Raw genomic sequence first — 13450 nt, forward strand, 5'->3', positions numbered from 1 at the left:
CGAGGGTCCCCACCTTTGTGGGTGGAGTTCAGGGTCAGGAACCATTAGAAACACAGCAAGGGAGAACCCCCCAGGGACTCAAGCCCAATCACAGCACCTGGGCCACCCTTCACAAGGGGTTTGGGGTGGGACAATGGAACTCTTTGTCTCCCCTGAGGCCGCTGCCACAGGCTGCAGCTCCAGAGCAGAGGGCACACGTAATTAGTCCTTTTGTTTCATCTGTGTCTCTGATCTCCACCTCCTCACTACCACGATTTTGCTCTTTTCCTCTCTCATCTGCAGCTGGAATCAAAGGGGGTGTGTGGGAGGTGTGGTGTGGGCAGGATTTCAAGGGGATGGTAAGATGTTTCAGCTGGCTGGTACATGGGAACAAGTAAGCCACTGGAAGTCTCCCAAAGCCTGCAGAGCATGGCCAGAACACGGACAGGAACTGGGAGAAGAAGCATTCTCACACTGGTTGCTGCCTTCCACCCTCTGAGCCAGTCCCTCACCAACTGCACATTGGAGCAGGCCTGCCTGTGCTGAAGGAAAACACTTACAGGAGACACAGATTCAGTTTCTAATCTTCACATCCTCTGGAAATACACCTTCCTTCCCATGGTAATCAGTTTTAGCTAGAGTTGGCTCTGACACAGATGTCATCCCTCGATCCTGTAAAAAGGGATGGGATATTCAGGACCCTTCTTCATGGAAGTCCTGAATCCCTTAAAACCCTCCTGGCTTTGGTCAGAAATCACCAGGGGTACGAATGCCTCAGGCACTGTACCCAGCACCTGGACTTCTCAGCTCTTTAAAGAGCAGGAAGGGGGACTGAAGAGAAGCAAAGTGATGGTTATCTTTAATAACAAGCTGTTGCTGAAAGGTGGGATAAGCTGATTACAGTGCAGCCTGGGTGTAATTTTAAATAATTGACATGGCACTCAGAACTCATATCAGGATGCTTTTTCACTGTTCACGCTTCAAAAGGAATTAAATACATTAAATAAACGTATTGGAGGGGTGAAGTATATCAAGCTGGTAAATGGATACAATCTGATATTATGCAAATTCAGATCAAGTAGCAGAAGATGATTTTGCTTGCATTGCCTCTAGCTAAAAAGAACACTGAAACGACGTTGTACCTACTCCTTCCTGCCTTTGCTATTGGGCTTTGTTATCTGTATTTCAGAGCCCGCTGCACTTCAGAGTTAGACCAGCACTCAAAATAGAGGGGGAATTTGCTCTTTGCTCTGATCCCAGTAACCCTTGCACCTGGTTGTTCAAGGTCATGTGTGCTCCTTTTAAATAGGTTCCTGGGTGCCATTTGATCTATGTCAGATATGAAACCAGGAAAGAAGAAGATGCCGAGAGCCTTAACTGAAAACAGAAAGTATCACTGTCTAAATTCCCATGGATTGCAGACCATTGAATTCAACCCTGGTATTTCTGTTGAGTATAAGAATTTTTGCCTGTCAAACTTGTCCAGGCTATCTGGTCTGGGAAGTGAAGAGATTTTCATGTGAAGAAACGACATCTTCCTTTGTTAGTTTGTTCCAGTGGTTAATTTTCCTCATTACCAAATCATATGTAGACATTTCTGCCAACTTTAGTTGTGATATTGCCTTTACCAATTTGTGTGAGAACACTTCATATGCTCTTGTGCTGCCCTGTGTGTATTTGTGTGTCTATGTTGTGTCTTCCCATTTTTAAAGCTATTTAAGCAAAAAAAAATCTTGGTTAAGACACTGGTTGAGAGATGAAGTTATCACCCTAAGTTTAATGTAGAAAGGGAAATCTAACCCAGAGAGGCACCTTAGAACTTCAATTGTCTTAAATGCTCATTCTGGAAAAAGCTAGTAAATTTTAAGGGTATCTTTCCCTGGCAGGAAGAGCAGGAATTTAAATCGGTCTTTTGTGGTCCCATTGGTTTAAACATCCATATCTTGTGGATGTTAGCAAATCCAAACTGTTCTGCTCAATTTTTATAATCTACCAGACCACTCCAACATAGTCATGGTTCATTGCTCTAATCTAACATGTCACCAATTTCACCAGCTGGCAAACCCAGCAACAGTGGTTTTCTCTGCTTTATAGATAACGAGCATCTTAATAGGCAACAATTAAATATTCATTTAGGAACTGATGGAAATCAAGTCACTGGGGATTCTGCCTTCTAAAAAGCTCTATTCCACCAATAATTGCCTCACCCATGTAAAAAGTCTGTGACTCCAAATTAAGTCTCTTATCCTGGTTGCCTCAACAGCTGGTAGAATTTCTGCCTCTGTATTTCTCTCTCTCTCCCCATCCCTGTCCAGGGTTATTCACAGCAGGAGATGGGAAGGAGAGCACCAGAAGTTCACTCTGTCCAGCCATAAAGGAAAACACTGATTGACAGCCAAAGAGGGGAAGAAAAACACAAATCAAAAAAAGGACTGAAGCAAGAGGACATTTGGGGGGCATGAGGGGGAATTCTCTTGCAATGAATCTCCTTTTACTCCAGCTATAGTAATAAAATTCCCAATGCACTGTCACTTCATCTCCAGTTCATCAAATTCTTCTCTGATGGGCAGTTAGTTGCAAAGGATCTCTTTCATGGCACGAGGTGGGTGAGAAAGAACTTCTTTGTCTTCAGAAAGAAACCATCTCTGCTTTTGAACTACTTCCTTCAACACTGATAAAAAAGGCCTTTCATCCTCCTTTCACTGCATCCATTTTAAGCTGGAGTCAGTCAGCTTTTCAAAGTTAGCACAACTTGATCAAAACTGAGTTTGCCTTGGAAACTGCACATTAACTTGAATGTGATGTTCGATTAAGGAAGCAGAGGAAAAGTACAATGAGGAAAGTTCTCTGACTCTTTAAATATCTCCTGTAGGAAGCATTCAGGCACTAATTCATCTTTTTTGCAACTCAAACAGGAGGCAAAGACAATAGAGTGTAGCTCTTATTTAATAACCTGGGAGGGATATGCCATCTCAGATGCTCTTCTACAAGAAGTCTGACTGATTTTCTGAGTTCTTCATGGGAGTATAATTAGTGCTGGAAGCTGCTGGAGGAAACTAAGGATGCAAGAATTCTGCTTATCCTGCACCTCTGTGGTAAAAACACACATTTTCTCCACAGCACTTTTACCCTCCAGCCTGACTAAAGGCATTGTGGCACAAAATACACCAGCTAAAGGACTAAGAAATTATTTTGGCTTTTGTATCTGAGCAGGTGTTGGCTTGTCAATTCAGCTTAGTAAGGTAAAGGCGTATGGATGCAAATATGGATGAACTGGGAAGAAGTTCAACTCATGGAAAACAATCATTTTGGGAGACCAAATTATTTCCATATAGATCACCAAACAGTAAATAATTTTTGGATGCTTCCATTTTGGTTATAAGTAGGCTGAATTCTCTGAGTTTTTAAGATGATTCAACCACTGAGATATCTGTAAAGCCACAGTGAGAAAAATCAACATATTTCTCGTATTACATTCTGGAACTGATGTCCTAAAACATCCCACCCCATTACATTGAATAACTAGGAAATTTACCCTGGTCTCTACCTCTTCTTCAGAGTATTTTATTCTAGACACTGAAAAAATTCTAAAGATGGAATAGAGACTCTGACTTGCAGCAGCACAAGTGACTGCAATCCCATGTTGCAGTCTCAGATTATCATAGCATGGGTATTTTAACTCATAAATCAATTTCTTGATAATCCTCCAGAGAATCTGTAACAAAATTAAGTCACATAAGTTGTCTTAGAGGGGTTGGTAATATTGCTGCTGCAGGACTTCATGTGTTTCAGACCTTTTCAGACTCTTTTTAGCCCTGCTGCCCGTGATGTGCTTCCTTAGACAAATATTCCACAGAAGGAGCTAAGCCAATTTCCTGTACTTTAGAGGCAATTTACTAAACCTTTCTTTAAGAACAACTAGAGCATATTTTTAGTGATAAGGAAATCTCTTCAGTGCCCAAGCTATAATTTTATTGAATGTTCCACTGTAGGTTATACACATTTACAAGAATGAAAATAATCATGTAATTAAGCTTGCCACCTAAATTATCATGTGTTTTTCTTATTTATCTGGCCAATTCCTCCACTGGAAAATGATTCTCAAATCATAGTCTACAGAGAAATGCTGAAATCACAATTTCTGCACTACTAGATCTAAAATGCTCTATCTCAGAAATGCTTTAATGCTCTTCAGCCCAGCCAGGGGTTTCCAAAGGAGCGAGGAGGATTACAGCTTAAGGTAACTTTAGTGGTTCAGGGCACCCTGGCCAGGAGGGTCCATTCTGACAGCTGGAGTGAGCAGATACCGACTTCAGTTCCCTTTATTTGGGACCATTGTCCTAGAAGCTAAAATATGCACAGTGAGAAGGGGAGAGAAATCCCCTGCTCCACAGAGAGGCCCTGATGTCATCTCTGTTTCAGGGAAAAATGCAGATATTAGAGGTATGTGCTGAAAACACGAGGCAGCTCCCCAGGAGACTCCGTACAGCAAACTGGTACTGCCTTTCCACCCTCCTGGCTCCTTCTGGGTGCCACAGTGTAAGGAGGGATTAAAGCTCCTAGGGAGTGTCAGAGGAGGGCTATGAAGATGGTGAAGGATCTGGGGGGAAGTGGCTGAGGGCACTGGAGAAGAGGAGAGTGAGGCAGAGCTCACCGCTCTTCCTCGGGAGGGGCAGCTCCGATCTCTGCTCTGTGTCACCCGAGGGAGCCGCTGGAGCTGGCTCAGGGGAGGATTAGGATGGAAACTGGGAAAAGGTTCTTCACCCAGAGGGTGCTGAGGCTGCCCAGACAAGCGGTCACAGCACCGAGCCTGACAGAGCTCAGGAGGTATTTAGACAAGGCTCTCGGGCGTACGGTGGGATTTTGGGGTGTTCCCGCTCAGGGCTGGACTCCACGATGCCGTGTGTCCCCCGAGGCGAGGGGATGCTGTGATTGTGAGCGGAGCCGTGTGTCCAGGAGCCCATCCCTGCCGGGATGCAGGATGCGCTGGCGGCGAGTGCCATCTTGTGGGGACCGGGGCTCGGAGAGGGGACACGGCATCCCCCGGGCCCGGAGGGATGCTGCGGCTCTGCCGGTCCAGCAGCCAAACTCGCCATCCTCAGAGGCTGAGCCTGCCTCTGTCCCGCCCCGGCACAAAGCAGGGTTAAAACAAAAACAGCCAGGGGAAGGTGGTGGGTGTCCTTTAGAGAAAAGCACCTCATCTCCCCCAAAAAAAACCACATCGGCGCATCGCATCAGCTGTTCCTTGGAATTTAGCCTGTATCAAGGTCTCAAGCCAGCACGTTTCAGGACAATCCTTACTCTGGAGTGGAGCCTGAAAAAAAAAAGCATTCATATTTTAGATTTACACACAGAGAAGTAAATTCTAAGTCTTTGCATGACTGGGGCGCCAAAGAAAACCAACCTGTTATTATTTTTCTTTTCTACTGGCTGTCACACTTCAGTGGCTTCAGCAAGTAAAGGTGAGAGAAATCATTTAGTGGCACTTTTCAAGTATATTTTGCTGGTTTTTGCTCCTAGCTGCAATTGTCTGCATTGTTTGCAAAACCCTCCATGCACAGTGCCCAAGGAATTCTGTGAGCAATTTCTTCATATAAGACAGGCCAGGATGAATAAGCAGAGCTGAGTAAATTGCAGCACAGAAAAGTTAAGTGACATCCCAAAAATTATGAAATGAATCCTTGGACCAGCTGACACAAAACAGGTCACTGTCATAATCATGCAATGCATTCCTGTCTACCCTCCATAACATCTCAAACAAATTCTGCCATCCCAGATATCAGAGAAACCTCCTGGATGTAAATGGGGATAGAATTTGGCCAGCTCACACTCTATAGCATTTGTAGATCTCATTTCATAGACTATTTAGCTGCAATTATCCTTCAGTGCTGAGCCAAATGCACATCTGATAAAGGCCACTCTGGGTAACATCCATAAACATGACAGAAAGGGATCAACTTTAACATCTTTTTAATAGATCCAGGTCATTTTGCAGCAACACTCATACCAGCTCCAGAGGCCTGTTCTTTCTTTCAGGCTCTTCCCCACTTTGGTTTTAATAAGCTGAGGTACTCTTCCTTTTTTTCAAGCCCTCAAGAGCTCAGTAAAAAATTTCTCTGCTGTGGCTTTCCTGCTGTAACCCACCTCCCCAGTAAATAGCCACTCTAACTCCTTCACCTTCCAGCAACTCCTCAGCCTTCATTTCCTCTCTTACTGTCACTCTTGGCCAGTTTGAGCTCCTTAGTCAGCTGCTTCAGCCCAGTTAGAAATAAGAAGCAGTGGTCTGGCTTCTGGGAAGGCTAAATTTGGCCTTGTATCCCTTAGCCAGCCACATTTAGAGCCCTCATAGTTCCCACATGGTTCTGGGGAAATCCTGACCCTGCCATTAGCCAAAACTTCCAAGGAGATGGGTTTCATCCCTGTTCTAAGGCTTTTGATGTAATCTTCCAGCATTTTCCTGGCTAGACCTGTCAATCTCATCACTATCTACTTTGAGTACTACCCAAGAGCACCAGGAGGACAATGGAGACAGCTTGCAAGCCTGCTCCATTTTTAATTCAAATCATTTCAATTCCTCCTTCCCCTCATCCTTTTGGAAGGCATTGGTCTCACGCCCACTGCTTCTTTAGGGTGTTTGTGGTTTCCTCTGAAAGGCTGTTGTGCTGAACAAGCCCACTATGTTCTTTCTATAGGTGCTCTGCTGCTTTCCCAGCAGACAGACATTCACTGCAGCAATTCTTCCATACACACCAGTCATGAGCCAGTTTGCCATTCTCTGTGGGGAAAATAAGACATTGCAAAATCAGGACAGCATGTGAGAAAGGAGTCTAAGAACCCCATCCTCCCTGCAGCTTCCTCCCAGTAGGGAAAGTTAGCCTGGGAACGCACAAAACGTAATGGAGAAATAAAACGCTTTCTAATGCATGACTGGAATAAAGCAGCATGACACGGTTAGCTGGGCGTTGCATCCTGATCAGTCAGACAGCAAAGACATCATGCTTCACTTAGCCCCAAAGCACCCACTGTGTGACAAGTATGAAAAGATGTGTTGGAGGGAGAGGAAGAGAAGGCTGCTTCAGGTCCAAAAGACCCTTTTGCCCCCGCTGCACTCACAAAAGGGGTCCTGAATAGGAACCCAAATGAGGCCGGGGAATATTCATACGATCTTAATTTACCATGACTGCTGCCTACCAGCTCCAGATAAGTTGGATTAATAAACTGCCTTTCACTTGTGACACCTCGGCATGAATTTTGCATTAGACTCAATTCAGTAAAGTTCACAACTGACATGCTTGCTTTTATGACAATCCTTTTCAATTGTTTTTTGCACTGGGATGTCATAAAGATGTTAGAGCTCTTTTTTTTTTTTCTGGTGAGGAACTGTCTTTTATCTTGAAAAAGAGCTTTTATAACCCACTCATGCCGATAGCACTCTTGAATTAAACTGGAAGGCAAAGCCCCTAGTCCGTTTATACTATTAACAAGGCAGGATTTTTCAGTGTCAATGGAAGCAGTGACGTGCTTGCTTCAGAACTGGGTTTGTCACAGCAAAAAATTTCAATGCAATGGGGGTGGGGATGATTAAAACACAAAAAGGACACAATGTGTGATAAGATCAGCAGAACCTTTTGGAATTAATGCAAGGCGAGTGGATCATGCCCACCAATTAGAGCTTACATGGTACTTGCTAAATTTATCAGATCACAAATCTGTTCTTCCTTAATTGATAAGCAGGTGGTGTGGCTGATCTGCATCCAGATTCGAGGAGGAGAGATAAAAGTGGATGGAAGGATGGGTGGATGGATGGATGGATGGATGGATGGATGGATGGATGGATGGATGGATGGATGGATGATACATTTATGAGATGTTTTGATCTCTCAATGATACACCCTAGTTTGATATTGCCTCTCTCAGCAGCAGTTACTTAGGTCAGGGATCCTTCAAAAGATGGATGTTTATTGTAGCTAGATGAAAATGAAGGGTATAGGTTTGGGGAACTATTTGGGAGAGAATTTGACTGCAGCCTGACAAAATAACAGGAATTTAAGTTGGCTGGAAGATTTCATTCCTGACCTGAGGTGCTGGCTCAGAGCCATTATACAGAACTCAGCCTGCAAAACCTTACAGAACCCAGCTAAAGTCAGTTCCTGAACAGTTTCATCTTTGAAACAGGGAAAATATTACCATAATACTTTTTTCTCTTACCCTTTGTCTTTTAGACCCTTTCAGATAACATGTCCTTTAGAGAAGGAAACGTTCCTTACTATGCACAGAGTTCTGATCTCACTTGGGGTATCACACATACTCAAAAACATCTGGATGGATTGCAAAGTCAGAGCAGGCTTACGTGCACAAAGAGCAATTATCCACCTGCTCTCTGTAGAGAAAGCCCCCATTCACTTTTGGGCTGCATGAAAGGGAATTTGGTGCTGTGCTTCAATCCCAAATGCACTCTAGTTCTGTTTTTTTTTACTCTGAGCACAAGTGGAGGCAGATTTAACGTTTGTTGTGTGGAAGGGAAATGCATTTCTAGACAGCAGGTCCAAAGTGGCTATGCAGATACTTCCCTTCCTCCATGAAATTCTCTAAGATAAGAATCTTAGTCTTGAAATTATTGCAATACCTAATGACCCTGAAACATCTCAGCTTAAATATAAGAAAGGCAACCTGGAAAGAATAGTCTGGTTTCATCTGTGTGTACTTTGGATGACTGCTCCTATGTGTTTCATAGCTCCAGTTTGATAAACCACAGATTGGTTCAGGGGCTTATCCCAAATAAGCCATCTGACCTATATATTTCCTCCAAATTGGCCTGTAAAAGTGATTCTTCAGTTACATAAAATGTTTTGCAATTACTTTTATTTCTGTGCTGACAGAGCCAGGTGTCTCCGCTATTGCTGCATTCAGAGGAGGAAAAGCAACACATATGAAAATGGCTTAAACCAGCTTTATGCATAACCAAGGCAGGACTTCAGGGATATCTACACAGATTAGTCTGACTATGCTCCCTTGCAAATGGTCAAGCCTCCCATTTTTCACCAGGGATGGAGCTCTGGTTTCTGATTTCCCAGTGTTCAACTGTAATACCATGATTTCACTTGTTCAGAGCTGAATCTCTGCTGTTTGGGCTGTGAATTAGGGAATATATCAAGGGGAAGCCAAGATTATTTGATCTACTAAAGAACTGGGGTTTCTCACAGGGCTCAGAGGAGAGGATAGATGCAGTCAGGAATTATCAGCCACAGGAAGGAAAAGGACACAAGAACCCAGGAGACTTTCCCAGGCTCTGGTAACTTTACAAAAACACAATTCTGCAAACCCTTGTCCCTTCAAATCAGCCACGGACCTTTCTGCTACAAGCAGTTCCTTCTCTCACTCCCCTAGAAACACCATCCTCTGCTTGATGTGCTGTTTCCATAGCAACATTTAATTAATATAAACCCCCTGGCCGCTGCACAGCACAGGTAGTATCTGTAAGCAGCATTTAACATGAAATAAATTCAGGAAGTTCACCCAGCAAAAGGCCTGGCTCCAATCTCAAGTGTGTTTACAACAGCAGAGTGGAGCCTGTGCACTGAGGAGAGGAAGAGTTGCTCTGGATTTTAATTACACGAGATGTACATAGCAGTTAATTAATATGGAGCAAAATCTGGAGATGCCTGAGCTTCCAACCCTCTGATCAGCACCTTGGACCACAGATGTGGGATGCAGCAGTTCCTAACTCGATGCAGCATCCTCTGAATACCTCCACAGCTCCCTGGGTACCCCCCAATGCACAGTGATTTGGGGATGAGGACCAGGGCTCTCTCTCCACCTGCCACCAGAGCTGTGCCCCCCAGCCCCACTTCCCCAGGGTCAGGGAGATCAGGGCCTGGGTATTTCTGATTAACACCTCACACACCCTCACTTCCCTCCTCCAGGAGCCACTTCAGCATCTCCTGATGGAAAGCAGGAAATGGGGTTGAAATTATAATGAGGCATCAAAATGAACTGGTTTTATGGTTTGTAGGAATTGCAGATGTGTAGACATGTTTCCAATAAATTCTGTAAATTGATCAGGTGTGATGCTGTGGTTTCTAAAGATAACAAAGCTTCCATTTTTGATTTTTCTGGCAAAGCATCTCCACATTACAGTGCTTTCAGGGAGTTAAGACTAGGTGAGAAGATCTGCAGACATAGAGGAGAAGGCACAATGCTCTCTCTTGAGCCCAAACCCCTCTTCTGATTGCTTCGGTTTTATTGCTTGTCCAGTTTAATATGAAAGCATTTAATAAATCACCTGGAATAAAGGCCCCCTGAGCAAGGTCTGTTACATAATCTTGCATAATCCCTGGGATCACAGAGATTTTGGGAGCAAATCACCCTAATTTAAATACACCATCCAGGTAGACACCAAATAATAAGGCTTTTTCTCTGCTTCCATTTTAATGAGCTAATCCTTGCTTTTTGCTTCCGTGGGTGGCAGTGGGATTCCTTGCATTTGGAAAAGCCTTTAATTTGGTGGTCTGAATAAGACATAGAGAATCAAAATTAAACAGGCAGCTAGGATCAGTGTGAAAATACCTCTGAAGGAAGATGCTTGGACTCTTCTCTAAAAGCCAGGCATTTTCCAGCTGCCTCTAAAAACTCATTATTAAAGACACAGAACATCGGTCTCCCCTTTGTGCGTGAAATGAGTTTTAATTCATATCCCTCAGGCTGAAGCCTGAAGCTTGAGGAAATAACCAATACTGTTCATCTTATATCCAGCACTCAGAGGAGCAGGTTTCAGTCTCTCTGTCCCTGGGGTGTGGAAGGGATTTGGCTGTCAGTACTTTGATATCAACCTGGAATTCAGAATTGCCACCTCATTTTTCTAAAAATTTAGAAGCTTCTCATCAAGTCTGATTGTTCTGGTGTGTCAGTTGCCTGGCATCTGAGTCAGTTTCTTTCCTGAAACTTAATCTTTATAAACATAAAGAAAAAGAAATTAATCCAGTTAGAATTTTACAGTGAATAAGTGTTGGATGAAAAAGGGTTTTGCAGTGAAAAGAATTAAAATACATGTAACATTTTTTGTTTATCTTCTATTACAAAAGATTGAAATGTTAACTACAGAAAAAAATAAATAATGGAATTTGGAGTCAGCAGCTGAAAATGGGTCTTTCTGGTTGTCACTGGAATTCAGCAGAAGGTAAAGATTTGGATGAATATATGGTACTTTATTTTATTCTCAATTTTCACTGGCATGGAGAAAACAGGGAGGAGAACAAAAGGAAACTTTGCCACTTGGATGCAACAATATCTGCTCTTCCAGGGCCTTGGCCTGTTTGCTAATCCCCTTGTGAAAAGCACTTCGAAAGTGCTTTGAAACTCTCCTTTGGGACACAGAAAAATCAACAACTAAACAACAGACCCCAGGGGCTCATTCCTGCAGCTGAAACAACACTCTAAATCTCTGTTACTTCAGACTTATGAAACCCTTATTATTTACTAGTACATAATGTTATTGATTTGGACATGAGGGGATAGAAGAGCTAATGCAGGCAGGCAGGACTGATACAGGGCTGGCAGCTCAGTCTAAGTTTACAGTGAGCACTTCTGAAATCAGCCTAATTAACAGTGACACCAGCAAGCATCTGGACCCTGCTGAGGTTTTGGCAGAGATAAGCTTAAAGCTTTACTCTCAGCAGAAGTGTTCAAGGAGGTGTCTGTGCTTACTGGGAGGACGTCAGGCTTGAAGAAAAATAATGAAAGTAAATCAGTGGGAACGGACCTGTAAACTCAAACACACACCAAGTACTACAGCTTTCAGCTAGAAAAGCTCCACAACTACAGCACAGTCTGGCTGCACAGAAAGATGAAACATTATATGAGTTATTTGAATATGCATCACATACAAGGGCCAGAAAGGTGGAGGAATCTCCAGCCTGAGAGACATTGAAAGCTCAGCTCAAAAAGCCCCTAAGCAAACTGGTCTAGCTGGGCTTGTGCTCAGTGTTGGGCCAAATGAGAGCCTGTGGTCTGCTCCAGCCCAAATTCTTATGTGACTTTAGGACCATATTATTTCTATGTGCTGGTTCAAATACAGGGAAAACATATATTTTTAAATTATTTTTAAAAATTCTTAGAGCTTTTGTCCTTTGAATTGCACGTTAACATGGGTGATGCAGCATTTTAAGAGGCAGCATCCTCCAATCTGCTTATAATTTTATGATCCTTTTTTTCTTGGTATTTTTGATGCTTCTTAAATTACACAGCCTGACAATGACTAGCAGGTTGTCTTCAGCAGGTGTTAATACAGCTATTCCAATGCAGAAGCTGGAGCTCAAAGGGCAGTATTGGCAGGTTATTATTCACAGGGAGAAGAGAAAAGACTCTTAAGAAAGAAACAATGTCCAATCATTTGGTTGCAGCATTTGAGGCTATATTTTGTAATGAAGTCTTAAAACTTTTTACATTTTCTTCCTTGGTTATGAAGCAGAAATGGGAACACATTTGAGAAGACCCAGGCCTGAAGAAGAGAGCAGAGAATGGATATACTCATGAGGAAGGGGAATTCCTGCCAAGGGTTGTGCTCACAGCAGACAATAGCTTTTTTCTCCTCTATCACATATTCAAATCTGTGCAAACACCATTTGAATCAGGATTTTGCATAAGGCCATGTCCTTTGACTGATAGAGCCCAGGAGCAGAAATAAAGCAGGCTTGGGACAACATGGGAGGAAGGTAGCAGGAAAGGATAATATGAAAAATACTTTAAATTACTTGGGTTTGAAATTGCAGCTAAACTCAGCTTCTCACCTCAAGCCACTGCTGTGGCTGCTGGAGACTGAGCTGGCCTGTGCTATTCAGCACAATAATGCTACACCACCATCAGTTTTCACTTGGGTTTTATAAATGGCAAGGGTTTTAGTATGCATGTGGCAACAACTGAATTCTGCAGGCTCTCTCTATTCAGTCATTTCTCTCAGCAGCAGCAAAAACAGAAAGAGGCTAGAAAAAAACCTGAGTGGGTAAGATCTGGAAATTTTTTTTAAGCCTATAGTGTTTCAAACCATGCATCTGGAAGAATATCCAGCCTTGGATGGGAGATGTTACTCAGAAGGGAGATTTTTTTTTGTTTAATTTTGGATCCTTGCCTTTGACACTGTTCATAAATGGTTAAAATAGTTTGAAATTTGGACACTGACTTCTTTTTTTTTTTTTTTTTTTTGTATACACAGTTTTATGGAAATAGAAAATAAAGAGAAATGGGAGGTTGAGTTCATTTGGGTGCACACTTGGGCCGTCTGTGAAATGGATGTTCACCACTAGAGGACTCTACAGCAATAGCTAATTGTCCTTTTTTTTTTTTCCTTCCTTTTTTTCCACCCCCCACATTTTTTTCTTTTTTTTTTTTCACTTCATGCTTCTTCTGGTAATCCTTTCTCCGAGGACAAGAAATCCTGATCCAGAAGCCCCAGGTGCCCCAGATTTTGAAACAAGTT

The 13450-nt window shown here is 43.0% G+C and overlaps 1 long non-coding RNA gene across 1 annotated transcript; it reads left to right on the forward strand.

The window, feature by feature from the left end:
* The first annotated feature begins 6 nt into the window (after nucleotides 1-6).
* LOC107209187 lies at nucleotides 7-2510 on the forward strand. The gene is made up of 2 exons (XR_001523445.1): nucleotides 7-600; nucleotides 1289-2510. It is a non-coding gene; the product is annotated as an uncharacterized LOC107209187 (long non-coding RNA).
* Nucleotides 2511-13450: the final 10940 nt, after the last annotated feature.

The sequence above is a fragment of the Parus major genome, chromosome 10 (assembly GCF_001522545.3).
Source record: "Parus major isolate Abel chromosome 10, Parus_major1.1, whole genome shotgun sequence".
NCBI lineage: Eukaryota > Metazoa > Chordata > Aves > Passeriformes > Paridae > Parus > Parus major.